This window comes from Vigna unguiculata, chromosome 8 (assembly GCF_037176805.1).
Source record: "Vigna unguiculata cultivar grain cowpea cultivar isolate G323 ecotype 2 chromosome 8, ASM3717680v1, whole genome shotgun sequence".
Lineage (NCBI taxonomy): Eukaryota > Viridiplantae > Streptophyta > Magnoliopsida > Fabales > Fabaceae > Vigna > Vigna unguiculata.
Window position 1 is genome coordinate 12,413,073 of NC_140799.1, and position 24,548 is coordinate 12,437,620.

The 24,548-nt window shown below is 33.8% G+C and overlaps 2 pseudogenes; one reads left to right on the forward strand and one right to left on the reverse strand.

Annotated features, from left to right (window-relative positions):
- Nucleotides 1-7,772: 7,772 nt before the first annotated feature.
- LOC114194724 (putative receptor-like protein kinase At1g11050 pseudogene) lies at nt 7,773-9,932 on the forward strand (annotated as a pseudogene).
- A 1,123-nt stretch (nt 9,933-11,055) lies between these two features.
- LOC146884157 (uncharacterized) lies at nt 11,056-24,295 on the reverse strand (annotated as a pseudogene).
- Nucleotides 24,296-24,548: the final 253 nt, after the last annotated feature.

Below are 24,548 nucleotides of genomic sequence, written 5' to 3' on the forward strand. Positions count from 1 at the left end.
CATTGGCATGGTTAGGGGTTCGATCTTTGGTAGATCCAAATTAAACTTTCTTTTTGCCAAATTTATTTTTTGCATGAAATTAAAGGGACAAAAGAAAATTAGCTGTGAGAGAAACTAAGGAGGCTGAGAAAAGAAGTGTAAAATAGCCATTGAATGATAATTATGCCTAGCTTAATGGCAAATTTCATTTTAGTCATTATGGATATTAAAACTAGGCTTGAAAGTGGGGGGAAAGGGAAATTTAGTGAGAAAGGAGGACTTTAAGGAGACATAACTCTGCTGCACCGAAAAGTGGAGGTTGAGAGTGAATTGGAGAAGAATTTCAGAAGATTAGAAGCAAGTTGGAAGGAGTCAAGGGTTGGATTTTTGGTGCACAAAGACTTGAATAAATTCCAAGACTTAAGCAAAGAAACCAAGCTAGGGGAGCTGGAACTGTACCTTTAATTTTGTATTGTTTGATTGCATAGAATATATGATTATTGGGTGTTAGTAATTTGTCCAAATTGTATGAAAATTCACGTTTCAGGGATTTTTTCTAGAAACTGCCTGGCAAGTGAAGAAATGTCGCCAGGCGACTCATTTGCATTGTGTTATTTTTAGGTTCCTGAAGAGGAACCGCCTGGCGGCATGTCCCTGGCCGCCTTCTTGATTCCCTAAGGAAATTAGTGGTTCAAATGTACTAGAAAGAGCGAATGAATGGGTTTGGGATGAAAATCCCTATAACTGTAAATGAATTTGAGTGAGGATTTGGTGAAATCTGCGATGGAGAAAGACCAAGGAGTGTTGGGGCTTCACAGGTGCAAAGGGAGAATTTCTGGGTTCCTAGAACAGTAGAAATTGCCTGACGGCACCCAATTGGCCGCCAGGCGCCATACCAGTGATGCGTGGTGCTCTGATTCAAGAAAAACGCCGTTTTTTATATTTTTCACGGAACAAGAACCGCCCAATGGTAGTATAGTCCCGCTAGGCACCACCTTCCTCACTTCTGGGCGCTAGGCGCCACCACTTTTCTGGTTTGCGTAGTTTTAGTAAAATTACATTTCCTGGTTCATTAACTGTTCGATTTAGATGAAAGTTTGACAGGTGATCCATAACATGTATTTCTTCACTTTGAACGGTGGAAATTTGATTTGGAGGTCAGTAGCTAGAGATATACGTTAATCAATATTGCTGATTTTGGAGTCTTTAGAATACATGAATAAGATTTTGATAATTTCAAGTAACTTATAATGAAGCATGATTGGGTTATGTGGTAAGTCTCTATCAATTTGAATGTCCCTTTGGGTAGGTCACATGTTGAGAATTGGTTATTGGTGAATGCTTGTGTGTCAATATTAATTTGCATTGGTGCATGAGGTCATGTGCTTAAATTGTTAGAGTGTTGTTGCTTATAATTGTTTGAGTATGCGTTATTCATAAGTTAAAATTGAATTCTAGCATAGTTTAAAAAGGGATATATATATATATATATATATATATATATATATATATGAAATGTGAATGGATTATTTTTACTTGTTTTGGGTGCTGAAAAACCAGTACTGCACAAGTTCTGTTGTAGCGCCTGGCGGTGGTGTTTGATCGCTAGGCGATACTTGTGGAAACAGTAGCATCAGGGGCACGTGTCCCCCGCCAGGTGGTCTGGAAGCCTTTTGCGCCTGGCGACTCGTGTGGAGCGCTGGGCGATTTTTGATGAAGCAAACATTGTGTTTTGCTTGCTTTAGATGTGCGTGGTCTATGAGACTTTGGATGATATCTCAAGGGTCAGATGTTGGAGTATTCCTGGAGTTGTGGCTTAGGATGGAGGGTAACACGAGTATTCTTTGAAGTGGTGGCTCGGAATAGCGAGTGTTCCCACATGTGTTCTACAAGTGGTGGCTTGTAGGTTGGACAACAACGATAGCTTGAGATTATTAACCAAAGACGTAGAACATGGATTACATGGTGGTGGCCATGTGTAATGAGACGAAAGGATGGAGTTTCTTTAATGTGTGTATTTTGTTATATAAATTGTTGCATATGTTTATATTCCTTTAGCTCACTCTATCTACGTGTGTTTGGAGATGATCGTGTACGCGGTACACGGGAGCAGATGATGTTGCAGGTGGTTCTGGTGGAACTTAAAGTCGAAGCGTGGGCTAGTTGGGAAACTTTGTGGCAGCATTTTATCATTTGATGAGTTTTAAGGATTTTATTGTAATCATTTGAATTATAGAACTTGACTTATAAAGAGACTGATTTTTGATAATGTATTGTGTTTATAAAAGTTGGTTTTATCAGTGTAATAAAGATTTAAATTCCCGCGGTTTTTGGGAAACAATTTATAATAAATGAAGTATTATTATTACATTATTATTTTATTATTTAAAATCCGTAATATCTGGGCGGGATGTTATAGTCCCGACTCAATCTAGAAAGACTTGACTCGACCGGGCTCAAGTCAACTCAACTAGACTTAAGTCTAGGTAGACTCAGCTCAACCTTATTGCAAATGGCATCAATACTTTCTTGAACCACAAGAAATTATCCTGAAGTTATCAAACAATGCTGGAGAAATTCTAAATCTCTGAAGATACAATCATATCTCGCGTCATTAACATTAAAGTTGTTCTCAACACAACCTCTATCATAAATGCTATTGAATTCCAGAGATTTCAAAACCTATTCTACCTTGATGGGAAGATATTTATTCTAAGTCTGATATTGTTGAGAGACTATTGTATGGAAAGAATATTTTCTAGAAAATTAGTTCGCAAATCTATCAACTATATATAATTTGTTGTGTCCTCAACCAAAAATTTGGCAACAACTTTACAATAAAACTATATTGCACAAGAAATGATCTCACAGCCATATAACTAAATAGTGCAGATATACCATATACCTCTCACACATTGTATTCCTTACTCTTGTTTGTACTATCAAATCTCTGGGAAAGAAGATGACTCATACTCCATACTCTGCTTTGATAAATCACATCCTGTGGAACCAAGGAATACTCCATACTCATATTCTTATTCTCTTCGATGATGTTAGTAAGCTAGGTTCCATCTAAGCTTGTAATCAACACCATATTATCTCCCAGATATCTAGCTTTAAGAAAATTCATACCTCCAAGGATAAGATTATCATTCAAGGAATCAAGGTGGTCAAAGTTATGTAGACGACCAACAAAACTATGTTTCATTCAATACATTTCTAACTCCTTCGTGATGAATTTGATTCCTTTCCAACTTTTGTTGGCAGATGCTTCATTTTTCACTACTTGAGCGTAGGAGCGTTGTGCATGTTTCATTCTCCACATCGAAGAATACTTCTTATCATTCCCAATTGTTAGGTTACATCCATTTCCTCACTTCCCTTCCTCGCGAGTCTATTAAATCTTGTCATGTTGAAATGTAGCCTAAAATTCCTAATCCATATATTATCCAGTTCTTTCTCCAATGTTGTACCATTCTTAACTTTTAAAAACCTAACGAACCTGAATTTGCATCCTCTCTGGTTCAACTTATGTGATATGGAAACCTTTTGTACAATTCCCCACTTTTTGAAGATCTTCCAAATATCATTTGTCCAAAGTTGATTGGGAAGTTGGTGAAGAAGTATGTGATTCATTGTTATATGTCAGAATAACTAGATTTGGATCCCTTCCCCGCCATATGCATAAGTTGAGCCCTTTTATATGAGAAGATGCAATTGAATGATCAAATCTTTCAGATTCAGTAAGAACTCCATGGCTATATTCTTAACAATTATAAATAGAGGAAAATTTGACCAACAAAAAGAACAATGACAACAACATTCACAACGAAAGAAAAGAGCAAAACATTTACAAATTTACTTTGTCAAAAGTTATGTTTCAGAAAATGGAAAATGATAAATGATTGTAATATTCATCGTAATGAGAAGTTAAACCCTTGTGAACTTAGATTGTACTCTTTTTCTTTGATACTATTTCTCATTTATTTAATTGAGAGTTCTTAATATTAGGAGGAGATTTAGAAGGTTATACTTGAAGAGGTTTATACTTGTAACATGGAAAGGTTAATACTCAAGATACTTAATGAGGTTGATACTTATAACTTGGAAGGGGTTGACACTTGGAATAAATTGATTTGATTAGAGGACCCTCTTAAGCAAAATGTTTAAGGGAGAGCCAGACGTAGCCCAATAGTTTAGGGTGAACTAGTATAAAGTTGTATATTATGTTTGATGTGTTTACTAGCATTTATTTTAGATTATTACACATAAAAACAATGTAGGCTCTATTCAATTCTCCCATTTCTAGAGCCATTTGCACCAATAAGTGGTATCAAAGTTAGGTCATGAGTTCAATTCCAAGAGGGACAATTGCTTATGGGGAGATTTTTACATGTGACATCAATTATCCTATGGAAGAGGCTAGGTGGGTCAAGTCACGATAAAATCGTAGCGCTTAGTCTTTTACGCTCTTAAGTAGAAATAGTTTCACCCAAACTAACGACTATAATTTTGACCTACTAGTAAGTGTTTGATCTAACAAATCTAACTTGATATGGTCTTGATTGAACTAGGCCCAACTTGGTCTTGATCATACTAGAACTAACTTGGGCCTTGCCCAACTCGGCTGAACACGGGACGACTTGACTAAGATGAATGTTGGCTCACCCTAATTTGAATGAATGTAGACTTGCCTCGATTCAGCTCAACCTGAACTCAAACAGACTTGACTCAACATGCACCTAGAGTAGCTTGACTCGATCTAGACCTGGACTGGCTCGACTTGATCCCGGTTTGAGTCAAGTCGACTCGACTTGAACCCGAACAAACTTGGCTTGACCTGCACCTAAGCCAACTTTGCTTAACCTAGGTAAAAGGTAATACAGGTCAATTGAGGCATGGGTCTTCTTGACTTTGACTTGGGTTGGCTTGGTCCAAGCTTTCATTAGTCTGATGTTGCTAAATTGAAATACTTTATCCAAACAATAAAATTAAAATTCATTGAAATTTGAATTACTTTATTCAAAAGAAAATTTTGAAAAATAAAATAATTTAAAATGAGATCAAGTCAAATCTACATCAACAAGTGGTATCAGAGCTAGGTTACGAGATCAATTCCAAGAGAGAGAATTTTTTAGGGAGAGGTTATTACAGGTAGCATCAATTATCTTGTGACGGAGGCTAGGTGGGCCAAGTCGCAATAGAATGATGACACTTGGTTTTTTACGCTCTCAAGTAGAAAGAGTTACACACAAACTAACAACTATAACTTTTGACCTAATGGTAAGCGCTCAATCCAACAAACCTAGCTTGACCTGGTCTTGATCAGACTACGCCTAACTTGGTCTTGATCAAAGTATGACTAAGTTGGGCCTAGCCCAACTGGACTGAACATGGGATGACAAATGGACTCGCCATGACTTAGTTGAATGTGGAGCCTAGCCTAACTCGGTTGAACATGGGATGACAAGAGGACTCGCCATGACTTAGTTGAATGTGGACTTGCCTCAATTTCGCTCAACTTGAGCTCAAACCAACTTGGCTATCCTTGCACCTATACTTGGACTAAGACTCACTAAACTTAATCTCAATTCGATTCAACTCGACTCAACTTGAACCCAAACAAACTCGGCTTCACTTGCACCTAAGTGAACTTTGCTCAATTTGGACGCAAGGCAATATAGGTCAACTAAGACCTGAGTTTACTTGACTTTGACCTGGTATGGCTCGGTCCAAGCTTGCATGAGTCGGACCTTGCCAAATTAAAATACTTTATTTAAAAAAAAATCATTAAAATTTGAATTACTTTATTCAAACAAAATATTTACAAATAAACTAATTTGAAATGATATCAATTCAAATCTAAGTTCAATGTTTTAAAAATTTTGAATTTCCCTATCAAAATGTTAGGGGTAAACGATTTAATTATGTTCATGAAGCACTTTTGGAACAATGGCGATGGAGAATGTATCATTAACAAAACTTTGTTCGACATAAAGTTATTCAATCTAACATGGCGATGGGTAAGTGAGAAATTCTAAACCTACTTATGGGATTCACAACATCAACAAGATGTACTAAAATACAAGGGGTTGTTTTCATTATCTCGACAAAAGGAAATGTATAAATTAATTGTAATGATTTTGACAATCCTTTTATGGTTGATTTTATGCATTTAGTATTATTATTGAACATTAAGTATTATTTTTAATTGTGTGTTTCCATTATTAGTTTTTTTTTACTAGCTTTTTATAATTTTAAGCTTTCAGCACTTTTGGTTGGTACACATAATGATGCCACTACTAATTTACGATTCGTTTTTCTTTCAATAAATATAAAACCCTGACAATTTAACTTACACAAACAAAATGAATTTTTTACGATATTGTACAATATAATAATTAGTTCTACTAACTTTTAAATAAATTTGAGAAAGAAATCACATTTTTTTAAACCAAACAATAGCATTATTTGTAAAAGAACATAAGAAAACAAAAAAGTTAATATAACAAAAATTGCAAAACTAATATATGAAAAGTTTTGTAGGTTCAAGTCTTACTTAAAAGTCATACAAAATATGCAATTAAAAAATGTAAAAGAAATATATTTATAGAAAAAAAAAGGTATTTAAAAACAATCAATGTATAAATACAAATAAGGCATAATGTTATCAAAGGCAAAGTCTTAAAACTATAAATTATTATAAAATTAACAATAAAAAGTAAATTACTAAATAGGACATTTTTATACTTTTTAAACGACTACACGTGTTCTATACTCTTTCAATGAATTAAGCCATTAACAATTGAGAAGTATTTTTAGAATAATATAAATTTATTAATAAAATTAAAAATATAAATAATTTTTTTAGTATATGTATATAGAATTATATATGTTTTTAGTTCCGATGTGAAACTAAAATTTATCAACGTCTTATATTTTGATACAACTTGGTTAAAAATTTTAAAAACAAAAAATATAATCCTCCTGACTTATTGTATTAAATTGATTCTTTTAATATGTCAAGTGTATTTTACGAGAGTTTAAATTATTTATATCGTTTTAACTAGTTTTAATTTAAATGTTCGAATAGAACACTTTTTAACAAATTAAAAAAATTAATATATTAGCTTAAAAGTACTGAATTTTTTATTTTTAAAACTTAAATATTAAAATATATAAAATTTAGAATTAAAATAAATTCTAGTTAGACATCCAGGTTAAGATACTAATTTTATATTTAACCATTATTTTTTTTTTTTAAATTTGTTGGGTGAAAGGCCACCGGCTCCTCATGTCGACAAAGTTCATTCGGTTATTACAATGTCGTTGAATTTATAAGATTTATAAGTTGACAAATTTTGTAGTTAGGGAATTTAACTACTAGTATTATAAATATAGCTATTATTTTATTTTTATTTAACATCGTAACATATTATAATTAAAATTAAAACAATATTAACAACAAGTACTGGTCCATTCATGATGCACAATCATTACCTGGCGCGCTTTTAAAAACGCTTGCTTATTCAGACTTCGGACTAAGGAAACACGAAAGAAACCGCAAATGTCTTTGTCCAGAAACCAAAACCAAAAACTTAAGTTCAAAATAGTAGCAACAATTTGACCTGGGTCAGCACAAAAAACACCGAACCCTCTTGTTACTTAACTTTGAAAACGACTTCAAAATCAAATTTTTAATTCAGTTTTACTGTGCATTCTATTGTAAACGTGGCCTTTGATCGCAGCAAGCCAGGGTTGACTGGTAAATTTTGCAGTTATAAAAGACAATGGTCACAAAATCAAGGTTTCAAGTTTTTGTCTGCACCAGAAAATGGATAAGCAAGTGGTTCTTCTTTCTCTCCTAATCTTGTTCTTCACTGTTTCCATATCTGGTGTTTCATCCACCACATGCCCCATGGATCTCAGCTATATTGAGACCTTTCCATGGGATACTTCATCCTGCAGAGACCCTGTTGATAAGGAGCACTGTTGCCAAGCTTTGCTCAGTGTAATTGGGATGGGGATAGCCCAACACCTCAAAGACACTTCCTACTTTCAACTTCCTGATGAAAACACTTCCTCCACCTGTTTGTCAGATTTCCAAACCAAAATCTCAGCTTTGTCAATTAACTCCTCTTTGGTCCCTTATTGTTTTCCTAGAGCTTCTGAGCTTGTTACCAACGCTTCCACTTGTGCAGGAATCATAACTGTGGATGATTGGAAGAAGAAAGTGGGTATGATTAGCCCTTTGGACACTTCTTGCAACGGGGACCTCAGTGATCAAACTCGTTGCAGCATATGTATTGATGCTGGTCTCAAAGTGACTTCCCTACTCAAGGGTTTGGACCCAAATGCCACAAAGTGCTTTTACTTCACAGTTTTGTATGCCACAGCTATTGTTAACCAGTACGGTCCATCAAATTTGGGCACCGCTGCTTGCATACTGGGCATGCCGCTATCGGTGAAAGGTTCATCGAATAAAAAACAAGAGCTGAAACTTGTTTTTGGGTTGGTGGGTGCTGTTACTGGTGTTGTGCTTGGTTTTGTGTTGATTGTGGTGTACAGAAAGTGGGATAAGAGAAGGAAGGAAGATAATTATCACAGGTCGGTTGAAAACGGGGTGAGGAACAGTGTTTTGCCTAATACCGGTGCCAAATGGTTTCACATATCGGAGCTTGAGCGAGCCACGGGTAAGTTTTCTCAGAGGAACATGGTTGGGCAAGGTGGTGATGGGGTTGTGTACAAAGGGACTCTTTCAGATGGCACTGTGGTTGCGGTGAAGGAAATTTTTGATTTGGAGACAAAAGGGGATGAAGATTTCTGCTATGAAGTGGAGATCATAAGCAAAATAAAGCACAGGAATCTTCTTCCTCTTCGGGGCTGCTGCATTTCAAGTGATAATTTGAAAGGTAAGAGAAGGTTTCTGGTTTATGATTTCATGCCAAATGGAAGCCTGAGTTACCAGTTATCAGTTTCTGGTGCCAATAGGCTAACATGGCCACAAAGAAAGAACATAATCCTTGATGTGGCTAAAGGGCTTGCTTATTTGCACTATGAAATCAAACCCCCAATTTATCATCGTGACATAAAGGCTACGAACATACTTTTGGATTCAAAAATGAAAGCCAAAGTGTCAGATTTTGGGTTGGCGAAGCAAGGGAACGATGGGCAGTCTCATCTCACCACAAGGGTTGCCGGCACATATGGTTATTTGGCACCAGAGTATGCTCTTTATGGGCAACTGACAGAGAAGAGTGATGTGTATAGTTTTGGCATTGTGATTCTTGAGATCATGAGTGGAAGAAAAGTGCTTGATACCATGAATTCATCGGTTGTTTTGATCACGGATTGGGCATGGACACTGGCAAAATCAGGGAACATGGAAGACATTTTTGACCAGTCAATAAAGGAAGAGGGACCAGAGAAGATCATGGAAAGGTTTGTTCTTGTGGGAATACTCTGTGCTCATGCAATGGTGGCTTTAAGACCTACTATTGCTGAAGCCCTTAAGATGTTAGAGGGTGACATTGACATACCCCAGTTACCAGACAGACCTGTGCCATTAGGTCATGAGACCTTCCAATCTTCTTTGCTGCATGGTATGCAAACTAGTGTAGGATCATCCTCATATTTTTCTTCATATCTTGCATCTTATTCAACAAGCACCAGAACAACATAGATTGCAAAGTCTGCAATAGTTTGCTTCTGCTGAAGAAAGTAGTCACTATTAGGTTTTAGTCAGCAATTCACGGCCACCACTTGCCATTTGAAGGTTCAATTTGACTTTCACAATCGTGCCGTAAATATCTTGGATTCTTTTTCATTTTGTATACTATGTAATTTGATTAATTTTTATCGGGATGAAATTTGCGTCTTTCATATGTACAGCGTCCTGGGATGGACTTTATAAAGATCGTAATATACTTTAATGCCTCTTTCTTTGGTGAATATATATACAATCTAATGCTTTCAAAGCAGGGGACCGTTCTTGACTAGTTCTAAATTGGTCTAATCTCTTAGTTCAGACCATCTAATGTATACCTTTAAGTTGAAATATAGATATTTTATATATGAGATTAAATATTTGTGATAAGTTTTTTTGTCTCAATTTTTGAGAGGTTATTGGATGTAGTTTTTAATTTATTTTATCTTTAATTCAGTTTTTATTTTATTTCGAAAAGATTCATGTGGTCCATTTTGTTAATATCATTTTAAAAGATAATTATGTGTTAGTAACTCTAGTTTATCCAATCTTTCTGTCTTTTTGTTTTACTTATTAAACCTTCATGATTGTCTTCGAAGAAAATAAAAACAAATTCGATGAGTAGAAGCAAATAAAAAAAAAATTGGAAAAACCCAGAATTAATGGTATGTGCTTACCTTTCTAATAATATCAATACTAATTTAATAAAAGGTATCATATTAATTTTTTAAAATAAATTAAAAGTAGAATTATGAATAAAAGAAATTAAAAAATCACATTAAATAAATTCCTAAAATAATAGAAAAAGAAAACCTTTTAAACCTGAGAGAATAAGAAGAGTGTTTTTGTACATGTATAGTAGTAATGTGTATAAAACGTTATTCATACTTTATGACCCCAACCGTGGTCATTCTTTCTCGTGGTTGGCCAAATTCCGCGGCTGTATATTTTAACATGTAAGCCAGGCTGGGCCAGAATTTTCAATTATATCCAGCTAAGATTCGAATTCCAAATAATTAAGGTTGTTAGAAATGGACAAGTATACCAATTGTTTATTTCATATATAGGATTTGAGTCTAACGAAAGGAACTAATCTATACAAAATATGAATAAGTTTGAAACTTTGAAAAGAAGAGAAATATTTATATTTAATGCATGATAATTTAATTATGCTATTTCTCGAACAAGAATATTTAAAAAATTATTTATTTCACTTGACTTTGGGTAATATACCTAGGAAACTTGAAAAAAGAATTGAGAGGTGCCAAATTAAATTTTATATGAAAGAATAACATAAAGTTTATCATCAAAATAATATATAAAAATAAAAACAAAATTTACCCTTAGTCAAAGTGCTACTCTATGCTATTTCAATGACGTAAAAATTTCATTAATTGAATCAGAACTAAAGTTTGTTTCAAATATACTATTATACTACTTGCTAAAAATTCAGTCTCTATCTTATTTCTCAACTTGTTCTTGATTATTTTTATTGCAGAAAATGATCTTTCAGTTGTAGTAGTAGAAACTATAATAGTCGTGATAAGTCGAAGTAATCTATCAATCAAGTAGTAAACTTCTGACTTTTTTTGTTGTTGTCAAACATGTACATAACCCATGCATTGTTGATAAATTCTTCAAATTTGAATCTTCACGAGCATCAATAATGAAATGTTGAAGTTGAAAATTCAAATTAATCTTCTCTTGCTCCATGGGATAATATTTGTCCACAAGAGTGTAAATTTTATCAATATTAAAGCTTTATAAGCATCCTTAGGATCCAAAGGAGAGCTTAGAATTAATAACTACATTGATTGGTCATTAAATCTATAATTTAACTCTTGTAATTGCTTATCAATTATAACAAAGAATATTTCAACTCTCAAATAATGCTCCACTGTAATATGATCTTTTTGGTGACGAGAGGGTCATTACCTAGCTACATAAGAAGCTCCAAATTGAGGCACCTCAATATCATGTTGTTTACAAAAAGAAGTCACATTTTTTTAACTTATCCCATCCATTTTCTCTCAAGTTTTGAATGAGTGTTTTTTGTAGAATAAACTAAAAACATAACATTAACTATATTTTGAGATTGTTGTTCTAAAGCTTGACAAAGAACATTTGTTATCCCCATAATTTCTCTCATCATATATAAGATCAATATAAATTCAAATGAGGTCAAAATTTTGAAAGCATTATTAGCATCACCACATTGAGAATAAGTAGATCCATCAGCAATATTTTTTTTAGAACTAAACAAGTTGCCTCATACATATTTATCAAGCTACAAATATAAGAGAAATGAGAGCTCTAATGACTATCCCCAGCTCGTTTTAAGGTCCCAATTTGATTTGCCCCTTTACCATTTTCAAGCTCATCAATTTCTAACAAATGTGCAATTTTATCTAACTTGGCAACTTGTAACTTATCATGGCGTTTACTAGAAGAGCAAACAATGTCAACAATAAAAGTCAATTTTGAAAAGAATTGATGGATTGGAATAACTTTTCTTGATGCAGCAACCAAGGTAAGTTGTAAGCAATGAGCAAAACAATGAACATAATATGCATAAGGACAATCACTCAAGAATAATGCTTGTGATCCATTCCATTCTCTTCTCATATTAATAGTACCATCATACCCTTGACCACAAATATTAGAAACATTAATATTATGTCAGGAAAGTACAACACACAATTCATTCTTCAAAGTTAATGTTGCAGTGTCTTTAACATGCACAATATCAAAAAATTGCTATTGCATAAAATCATTTTTATCAACGAATCTCAAAACAAGAGTCATTTGCTTTTTTATTTATTTATTTATCACGAGCTTCATCTATAATTATACAAAACTTGGAATCCCTAACTTCCTCACGAATATGGGTTTTCACTTTACTAGAAAGAATATTTAATAACTCTTTTTGAATTTTATGTGAAGTATATTTCAAATTATAAGCAGCATTTTTCAAAACAACTTTTGCAACTTCATCATTGTATGATGCTATTAGTTATATCATCTCAAGAAAATTACCTTGGTCCCTCGATTTAGTAGTTTCATTACGACCTCTAAAAGCACAACCATGAAGTGATAAAAAAATTAATTGTTTCAATTGAATTCTTGAAACGCAACCGATTCTTCATAATTTGATTTGAGCTTTGCACTTCCAAAACATTCTTAATATGGCACTACAACAAAAAAGACTTTAAGCAACAATTAAAAACCATGGGCTAAAGCTAAAAACTTGTTGCCTAAACTTTAGGCAACAAATTGGCAACAAATTTGCAATCGTTGTGTAGGTGGTTGTGGCCTATACTATAGACAACAATTATTTTTTTGTCATTTAGGCTGCAAAATTATAAAACCATTTCCTATCACACAATAGTGAAAAAATTGTTGCCTAAGTTATGATAATAGGCAACATTTTGATAGTCCCTTTAACACAATAATTTTTTTGTGTTGCTTATTCTTTTAAGCCGCATTTACAAAAATGTTGGCGAATATTCTAGGCAACACATTTTTAAATGTTCATTAAAGTCTAAAGCAAAAACAAAACATGTTTGAACAAGGATTGTGAAGTTGTTTCTTGTACTAAACCATGAATAGTCAATATTTGAATTTTATTTATATTATATTTTAAATGATAATTTTATTTTAAATATATTATTTAAAATAAATACGTATTCTATTAAAATAGTAGAAATAGAATAAAATGCATAAAATTGAAACTATTAAATAAAACACTTCTAATATATAATGGAAATTGTTTGATACACAATGTGTCAAAGTCACCACCAAGAGGGTAGGTCATTCCTCTCTCTCTCTTTCTCTTTCTCTTTGCCTTTTTTAATTCTAATCATAAAACAATTGCATGTTTCAATTCCCACATATGAAATGGAGATCTCCAAGCTTACTCAGATAAAAAAAATAAAACCTAATCCCCAAAATATTGGACACAAAACAAAAAAAGCAATAAAATCAATTCAAACAAATGAACATAAACAACAGTAGAAAAACCCTAAAATTCGTAGGTTGGAGAATGAGATACTAACCTTTAATCTATTGAAGAACTTCAACTCTAACATAGAGAAGGAGACATGTAGATGTCAGACAACGATGTTCACAAGGAGCTGACATTGCATATGGTGGTGTTGGTGAGACGATAGACTCTACGCTGTTGTCAATGAAACAAAGAAGGGGGCGATGCAATGAAGTGGCAGTGAATAGAGAGAAGCGGAAGCAATAGAGCGGTGTTGATTCGATTGAAATGTGAAGAAGTGTAGATTGTGAGAAGGGCACGAAAACGTAAACCCTAATGGAGGGAAGTTTAGCCTTTTGTCAGAATGTTAATTTTAAAAAAAAATAAACTGAGTCTCTTTTTTTTTAAGTTTATAAGCCCACGGTTCTATTGTATAAGCAACATTTTTTAATGGCAACACCTAAAAAATGTGGTATATTTTATCAACGACTTATAACTGGCTGTTTTTAATTTTATTTAAACCACATTTATTATATTGTGGCCTATTCTATGCTTAGACAATATTCTTATACGTGTGGCCAAATTTAGTGTGGTCTAAAGTAAAAAATGTTTTAGTGTGACAATTTTGATTTAACAAGTCTTAACAAGCTCTCACTACATTATTGTGTAGTGAGCAAGGATCTTTCCCTATTTGTTTAAGAAAAACACAATGTTTTCCATTATTAAATTTCCTCTAACTTTTAAAACCTATAAAAAAACAGTTAAATAAATTAAAACAATAACAAAAATAATCAACTCATTGCCAATTAGAATTCAAATTGAATTACCTATAATAATGAAAACATTTGAACTATGGTGCCCGCTTGGTTTTTACTAAAGAGGGATATTGCAACAAGTTTTAGCTCTGGTTCAATTATTGAAGATTTCAAGTCATTGAAAGAGTGTAGAGTACCACTTTGACTAAAGGTAACTTTTGTTTTTTTTTTATATGTATTGTTTTGATGATGAACTTTATGTTACACTTTCATATAAAATTTAATTTGGCACCCCTCGATATTTTTTTCCAAGTTATGTCACCGGTAAATAGTGACTAGGTCCATAGAATACCCGTTCTTAATTATAAATGATTGTGTCCAAGCAATACTTGTAGCTTAGCAAAAAAGGATGTGATAAAAGAATACTTGTAGTTTAGCCAATAATGAATATGCCCCAAGATTACTTGTAATTTAGCAAAAAGTGGTTAAGTCCAAAAACTACTTGTATCTTGTAACAATGTGTTAGTGCAATTTGATCGAGTTGATCAAGAGTTGGATGTAATCTTTATGTTTCAGATAAGCAAATATTAAAAAGTTTAACGTTAGTTGAAAAGTTCATTGTAATATTTAAAAAATCACTATAAATTTTGTTTGCTAATTTTGTTGCAAGATTTTTGTCATAACTAATGATTCTAGTCACTATTTCGACTACTATTTCAATAAATGTATTATTTAAATTGTATTATAATTGTAAAATTAATAGATACCTATTACACAATTTGATGAAATAATGATTTTAATTCTTAATGACATACATAATATTTCATTAATATATGCAAACTTATAATGCATAACAAAAAAACTAGAAAAGATAAAACTCTTGCATCTATAAAATGTTGATTAAGACAAATACACAAACAAAATAATTGAAATTCAGAACTTAAAAAATCAATAAAAAGGTTGGGATAATTTCTAGTAGTACTCTTTTGGAGGAGAGGTTGGTACTAAAGATTTAATTTGGGTAATCATTCATACCTCCAATGTTTCTTTCCTTATCTTCCATTGCAACAAGTTTTACATATAATTTAATTATCCTATTTTTCATTTGGTGTATCACTCCTATATTGATTGATAATGTCTTTAACATAGTAAAGTTTCAATGTGTCATTTTGTACTCCAAACCCATTAGACATGGAATTTTCTTCACGTCATTATTACGATTAGGTAACATGTTATTTTCTAGAAGCATCTCATTCAACAACTCCAACAATTATGTGAAACTTTTATTGGTCCATCAATTTTTTGCGTTTAAATTGAAAAATTTCAAAGTTTTCGACAATCGTGTAAAGTTATCTCATCCTAGGTACAACTATTCCCCTGAATCGGACTTCAAGGAATCATATAAATGAGCTATTCAAAAATTTTATTCACCAACATCACATACCATGTCCTATAAATGATCACTTATCCATTAATCCACATATTTTGTTGTTCGTGACATCGTAGGCTTGTGTAATACTTTTTCATGGCAAGTCCAAATTTTATAACTCCTTACTATACCAAAGACAAACAAACTGTCATCCATTGTGCCCAACTCTTGAAGTATTTAATTCAGACAATGAACACAAGGACAATCATATGTCTTGTTCACAGATACGTGTTCTTAAGCATATTGCAAGCTTAGAAACTATGTTTTCATACCCTTCACTATTGTGACATTCATTCATCCAGTATTATGTTCGTAACAAACTCTTTCATTCCAAAATTTATTATTTTCACAAGGTAAGGCCTACCCATTCTGAAAAAATAATTTTCATAATTCACTATCACATACACAAAGAAGTTTATTTTCATAAATCTGATAAAAATTCGATGATAGTTTGAATTGGTCTTCGAAGTACACAAAATGAAAGTGATCACTCATGACCAAGTGGTCTCAACCGAAATTTTAGCAAATGCATACATAAATTACAATGTACACATTATAACAAATTATAAAAAATAATCTTTCTAAAGTGTCCGATCGAAAAATTCAAGATTTAATACAAAGGATTGATGTTTAATAATTTGCACTAAATTTCAAATGGAAGCCAAAAGCAAAGACAAAACAAGGGTAAACCACCATATGCAACCACACTACACGAATTAGATTTAGCAATTTTTTTTTGTTACATTTATTGTAAATGTTACCTTATGAATAACTATAGAATACATTTTAAAAAATGTTACCATAAATAATTAAAAATGTTACCATAAATAATGTTAATAATGATATTGTAACATGTTTAAATAAATGCTGGTATAGATAATTGAGTTTTCATTTTTTATCTTATTTGTAAATTTTTAAAATGATAATAATAAATTTATAATTAATTAATTTTATTATAACATTGAAATAGTTAATATTAATTTAAAATTTAATATTTTAATATAATATTTTAATGTATTTAAAAATAAATTTATAATAACAAACGTTCAACATTGTTTTCAGAATTTCAAGTCTCCAACCACTACAAAAATATGTAATTTTAAAGAAAATTTATTAGTTGAGGTTATTATAACCTTTACTAAGAGATATACATAAGAGAGATTTTGAAAACCCTACAAAATACTTAGGTTTTTTTAGAAAACACAGTAAAATTTGGATTTCACCTTATCTTTTATTTTTACTCTTTGCATATTTTAAAAATATTTAATTTGGTATTCTAGAGGATGCAACAACTTTCGCACCTCCCTGCTTTCCCTTTCGATTGAAGCTCAAGGTAATACATTTTTCATTCTCCATGCTTTCTCTTTTGATTTCATCACTCTTCCTCTTTCGATTTCAGCTTTCATCTTCGTCACCACGTGATCTGTGTCATTTTCAAGTTTGATTTCGTCTCCATGCCTCTTTCAATTTCAAGTTCAATTTAGATTCAATTTTGATTTCATCTCACTATATCATCTACCCTAACTCGGTTCTTATTTTTTTCTGCCTTAACTCATTGTCGTCAAGTAGCAACACTGACCATGCCACAACCGCAACCGAAGTGTGATGCTCGTTTATCAAAATAGGTATTTTTTTTTTCAATTCATAAACCAATTTAGCTTCTCCCAATGTTCAGTTCGCACTCACTCCTAATCGTCATCACTTGCCACCATCAACACTGTTTTTTCTTAATATTATTCATTAATCTTGAAATTAATAAACAACATTTGTAATTAGTGGAAACTGAAGTTAGTTTTGTTTAATTTTTTTGTAGTTTTGAAAGGTGGAGGAAGAGAAAGTTATAATGGGATGATGATGATTATGACACGAGACCCGAACCCAAGGCTAAGATGGACATCAGATCTTCATGATTACTTTGTGGATGCAGTCACAAAGCTTGGAGGCCCCGATAGTATGTATACTATTTAGATTTTACTTTTGAGAGTTGAAAAGAAATTTTACTTCACAAATTCTTTTTTTGTGTGTTTTCCATGTTGAATTTAAAATATACGCATTATGATTCATGAAAATATTTTTTCAACTTTTATCTTTGTTGGTGTTGTTGACACAGAAAAGTTATATTTCTCTTTTTAGTGTTGGGACAAGTTTTTTAGTATATTATATTCCTTCTTCACATGTTGGGATGTTTTTATATTGGTTTAGCCTAGAAACACGTTACTAGACTTTGCAGAGGAGTACCTAAACCAAATTGCATGCAAAAGAACATAATGACCATGTTTTAAATAGTTAAAAAGTCAAGCACACATGATCCAATCTTCCTAATCTCAGAAAAAATTTTTAATCCATATGTAAATTTGACAACAAAATATTTATCTTGTAGGAAAAGATTTGCAGAATTTTAAATACTTACCATTGTTCTAGTTATGCTCTAAGTTTACTTGAATTTCTTTATTCTCATCTTCTGTACAAAATTCAAGAGAAGTTGCATCAAGATCTCAACATACTTTATGTTAATAATAATGTTATATTAAATACCAATAGTGTTCTCAGTGAACCTATTGGTATTTCAAAACTACTGATAGAAGTGATTACTTATGGTACTCATTACTTATGGTACTCATTGAGGAGAGAGGCTTAAAAGCAGTTGAAACTCTAAAAGAGTTCGGTTTGTCAGACCTTCTGGTTTTTCATCTGCTTGATGTGAATGACCCTGCTAGTTTTGCTACTTTACCTCATTTCATCAAAACCAAATTTGGGAAACTTGATATCTTGGTATGAGTCATACTTGATATTTTTCTTGTAAAACCATTTTTTGGATATAATAAAGTAGCAAAGAGTGGAGTCTAGGGGAGGAAAAGAACACCTAAATAGACCGCAGCAACACAGAAACCATGATTGGTTATTCTAATTTGATTCATTTCATAGCTAGGTTTACCTTCTTCATTTGATCATTAAGCACAGAAGTTGATAAGGATCTTCAAATTTAGAAGAGCATACTCCTTATAGTTGGCTAGGTACTTTTTCTTGTATTGGTCTTATGGTTTTATAGGATGGTTGGTTGAACTAATCTTATATATTTTAATTTCAATAAAGAATGTAGAAATGATGATGCTAAAGATTATGGAGATATTGTTGTTATTATGCCTGGCCTGATTGATGTGTAAGATTTTATATTCATCTTCTTATTTTTTATTTTAACAATGTTGTTTGATGCATTTTCTATATACATCAATGTTGAATAGTTTAATAATAATAGGTTTGGGCATGCAAGAATTTACTAGAGTAGGAATGGTAGACTAGAAGAGTCGATTATCAACTACAGTTGGTTCATTGTATGTTTAAACATGATAATCCGAATTACTTACTTTGTCACGCATGTACATCTTGATGAACCAGGAAAAACTCAATTGGAAGGATTTGATACGGGAAACGGTGTGGTTGTTGCTGGTATACAAATATTTTTGTTGTGTCAAAACACGAAATTGGTTATACTATTGCTTAAATTTATCCTAAGTTTGCGTAGCTGAATTAGCTCATCGAAGGCTTTGGCTTGAGTTGGTACTGAGCTTGAGAGTCTAAGGTGTGTAGCCCTAAATAGAGTAGAAATGTGGGCCACAATGGGGGTAAAAGTTGTGACTAAGGGTGTTGTTGAGGAGATGAAAGTATCCTTGCTCTAGAGAATTGTAATTTACATAACTCAAGGTAATAATATTGTATTGTATTCTCTCATATTTTTAAAAAATGTTACCGTAGATAAATTGATGATATCATTTCAATAAAGAAATGTAAGTGTGGTTTTCGATTACAAATTGTATAGTATAATAATCATGTGTTTTTTAGAATACTTGTTCCTTCTTTATCATTTGTTTCCTCTCTTCTCGTTCTTCTCACTCGCTTAGCTCTCGTCACTTTCACCGTTCGTGGTTGTTAGTTTTGCTCATCTCTTACCGCGGTTCAGTTCGTCACCATTAGTTTTGATGAGCTCTTCCTCAGCCACTGATGGAACTCCAATGTGTAGTGGCTGGTAGGAACTCCATAGGCAGCGAAAGATGGCATGGAGAGAAGTGTTTAAGGCTCTTGTAGCAATGGAATTTGGAGTGGTGAAAGGAGAACTAGACTAGAAACTAGACTAATGGAAGGTGGCTAGAGGAAATGTTGTAAATCTCTAGCTTAGGTGCTCTCAAAATAATAGAAGAGTGGAGTGATCTCAACACAAACATTCTATTAGAAATTTCAAGAGTGAATACAATACTGAAAAATTATGGCTTTTATACTCAAGCCATTACACTTGAGGAATCTCGGCCCTTGGATGAGAAGGAGAAAGCATATTGGCCTTTGATGCTAGCTTGGAGAAGAATGCTCGATCTTGGCCATTGGATGATGCCTTGGAAAAGGAGGAAGCATTCCTAACCCTTGGATGCATTGGATCCATGAGGTGTAGGAAGGAGTGTTGACTTCCACTTAGTCCACCTTGGACTTTTAATAGCTCATGGCCACCCCTCCTATTGGGCTTAGTCAAGCCCAATTTTAGCAATTCAACTACACATTGTTTGACTTATTATTCTCGAAAGCAAGGCCTAAATAATGGGCCAATCTTATTGCTATTCTATTGCTCTTTGATACACCTCTTCAAATCTTCACATCTTCTTTGGCTCATTGTAGAGTGTGAGAAGCCTATGTGGGTTTGGGCATCTTGAATGAAGCCCAATTGGATTTTTTTGAGCATGCCCCTTGTTATTGGGCCTCTTGATGGGGTTGGGCTTGGAGGTGCATGTGGGCCATGAATTGGGCCTTGAGCATGATTTGGGCCTAGGCATTGGCCCAAGCTATAAGCCTTGTTGGGATCACATCAGCCACTAGTTTGTGTTTCAATCTCACTCTCTCATGTTTTGTTATGCTCTTTTTCCGCCATTGTTATTTCTAGCAACTAGGTTTGAAATGGGTTATGTCTTCTACTCTTTTAGTGGTTTTACTAATCTTTCACTGCCATATTTTGCCTTTGATTAGGGTTTTCTTGTTCCAATTGAGTTGTTGTGTCGGGAATAGTTAATATTTTAAATCTAATTTTTGGTTATATTGCTCTGAGGTTTTTCTAGCATATTTTCGAATATTTAATGTCTAGACGAAATTCTACATGCAAATATAGGAAATTTTACATGCATATATAGTTTGTTGGACATATGGAAGTTGTTTATGGTTGTTGCATACCTTTTAAAATCAAATAAAAACAACTCCTCTAGTTTAACATGTTTTTCATCTAAACAAAGAAGCAATATCAATAGTGTTCCTTCATAAAGGAAAAAAAGAATAAAGATTGATGTCATGGAACCGCCATCGTGTAACGGGTGAATGGGTAAGCAACCTTAGCTTCATGGTTGACTTGGAATTGATTGTTTGTGTACTTTGTAAGACCCGAGAAAATTAAATAAATAAATAAATAATTATTTAATAAATGTGGGTAATGGAAACTTTTATTGTATTTAATGTTGTAATTTATGACAAGGAATAATACTAGCTCAAGTGGTTGGGAGTACTTAGTCATGTTGAGAGGACTTAGGTTCTTTTTTGCCAAATTGCTTTTTGGCATGAATATGAGGGATCAGGAAACCCTAGACGTCTAAGAGAGCAGAGCTGGAAGGGCTGGAAACCCATCATAGAATAGCAATTGAATAACCATTAATCCCATTTTAATGTAATTTTCATTTTAGACATTAAGCTAATTAAAATCAGGGTTGAAAATGGGAATAAGAGTAGGATTAGTGAGAGGAAGAGGCTTTTTGGAGATAGACAAGCAACCTGCATTGAAAACAAGAGTTGAGAGAAAATTTAGAGGCTAATTGAAGTGGGAAATTATTAGGCGCCAAGGAGCAAGGGACCTAGGTTTGCCAATTTGAGCAAAGAATCCAGGTTAGGGGAGCTGTTTATGTTATTCGTCGTTAATTGTTATATTTTTATGCTGTAATGAATGTTGTTGGTGTCATATCTATGCATTTGTATTGGATTTTCTTGCGATTCTGGAAATTTCCAGAAACCGCCTGGTGACCTTGAAGGTCCACCAGGCGGCTCATGTGTGTGGTAGGCAATTTTTGAATTTCTGCTAGAAACCGCTTGGCGGCACGAACTGGCCGTCGGGCGAGACAACATGAATCACCCAGTCTTTGGGTTTTGCGCATGAAATGCTTGGCGGTGATGAACACCCGTCAGACGACCCAAGCGAAATTGGCTCGAGTTGGGGTTTTTATGTATTATGGGTGATTTTGATCGGGGAAAAATGATTCTTAGTGTTTTGTTGATGCATGGATGTTATGAAAGTATAATTCGTATCATGTTTCTGATGATTGGGTGGTTTGAGAGCATGTGGATACATAAGGGTTAAGGATTATCATTAAACTTGAATTTAAAGTATAAAGACATTAAATGGGTGATTGAATGATGTAATTGAAGGTGGGTACTTGTTGGAAAAGTGGTTAGGAGTGGAATCGTTTGGCTGAATTACTAGATGGAATGATTTTGGGGATTTAGGGTTTTCGCAGGTGCAAGGAAAAATTCTAGGTTTTCCCAGAACTGGATGCACTGCCTAGCGACAGGCTATGTGCCGCCAGGCGCCGGTGTAGTGAAACTGGCAGTTCATCGTTATGTGTAGTTGCAGGGTTGGGGTTCAATTGGGTTAAATTTCTTTGTGTAAGGGAGTTTGCGAACTATTCGACAAAAGGCTAGCGTGGTGATCTACGCATGAGTTAAGAGTAGGAAAAACTCTTAATGTGGTTTGGTAATTAAAGGATTATAATAGGAAAAATAGTGCAAATTAGTAGCTAAGTTAGGACTATGTATGAAGTAGCATGTGTAATATCCATATTGGAAATTACTTATTTAAAATAAATAATTAAGAAAATAACTTCAACATCAAACTTTTATTATTCCCAAACATGGGAAAATTCAAAAATTATTCCAGTTGTCAGAGATCAATTAAAGCTATAATAATAGTCTTATTACAATTTTCAAAATCCAATAAAATAACAGAAATTATAAATAAGTTCCTAGCTCGAATCCCAAGCTTGCCCCTCTCTCAGTCTTAGGTGTTAGCATCATCACCTGCTCTCATGTAAAGAATTACACGATCATCGCCAAGCACAAACAGAAAGGGTGAGCTCAAAAATATAAGAAAACACATCAATTAAATAATATAAATACACCCAGTTATATTATCATAGTTAGACCATGGTCAAGTCCTTAATACTCCCAAGGATTTTCAACCTCAAATTCACCTAACAAAGTTAGCCATGGACTCAGGATTTATGATGCTCACACGAACCTGCCCGCTCGTGGTCCCTCCTCTACGAACCTCTCCGCTTGTAGTCCTACTCTACGGACATGCCCGACCGTAGTCCAACACATGTGATCCACCAGCTACGTACCTCCCCACACCCAACATCTCTCAAATGTGAGCACGGAACATACGAACATACCTCGCTCGTATCCCCACATGAGAGTAACTAGGTATGAACCTCCCCGCTCATACCATCACATGTTAACCACCATCCATGAACCTACCCGTTCATGGCATAACATCTCTTGCGAACTAGGTATGAACCTCCCCGCTCATACCATCACATGTTAACCACCATCCATGAACCTACCCGTTCATGGCATAACATCTCTTGTGCCTGAGCGAGAGTGCTATAGGAACTTAACGGGAGGTCTCGCTTGGGCAAAATCATCCCTCGCTCAACACAAAGTCCCTCACCTAGGCGGCGAGACAAGCAGCAACACACTAATCTTGTCACGATTTCTCACATAGGCACACACTAATCCTGTCACGAGATGCTCAGCAGCCTAATCCATGGCTCCTTTACCTTTCATAGACCATTATAGGTTGTTTTTCCCAGCTCCCTTGGCTGCCCATTGACTCTAGGGTTTTGCCACCCTTTCACATTCAGGCCCTTATCAATAAGGTTTGAACACACAACCATGGAATCACAAAGTCAATGCACTACCAATTCAACCAATACATGTTTCGTGATAATTCATATAATTTTATGATTACATTATCACTCAACATGATCACGCACATTATTAAAAACAATAATAAATCAAATAACACACAATTGACATACATAGGACTTGAACCCAAGTCCTCTCACACCAACAAGTACTCTTAACCACTTGAGCTAGTACTTTTCCACGTCACAACAATTAACATTAAATTCCATAAAGTTTTTTACTACATGAATTTATTAAATTATTATTATTTAATTATTTAAATTTCTCGGGTCTTACATTCCTCCTACCTTAAAAGATTTTTGTCCTCGAAAATTAAACTTACCAGGAAACAAGTGCGGGTAGGATTGCCTCATGCGATCCTCTATCTCCCAAGTCATCTCCTGAGTAGTCTCATCCCAGAGAACCTTCACTGTCTGAATCTCCTTTCCTCTATGCTTCTTCATTTAAGAGTCTATTATTCTGACCGGTCCAATATTCATTGTCAAATCCTCCCTGATATGGATGTCATCCGATTCCAACACATGGGAGGGATTTGTTACGTATTTCCTCAACTGTAAACGTAAAATACATTGTGTAGGTTTGCCAGTTACAGTGACAAGGCAATCTCATACGCTGTCGTGCCTATCTTCCTCAGGATCTGATACGGCCCAACAAATCTCGGAGTTAACTTCCTTGATTTGATAGCTCTTCCAATGT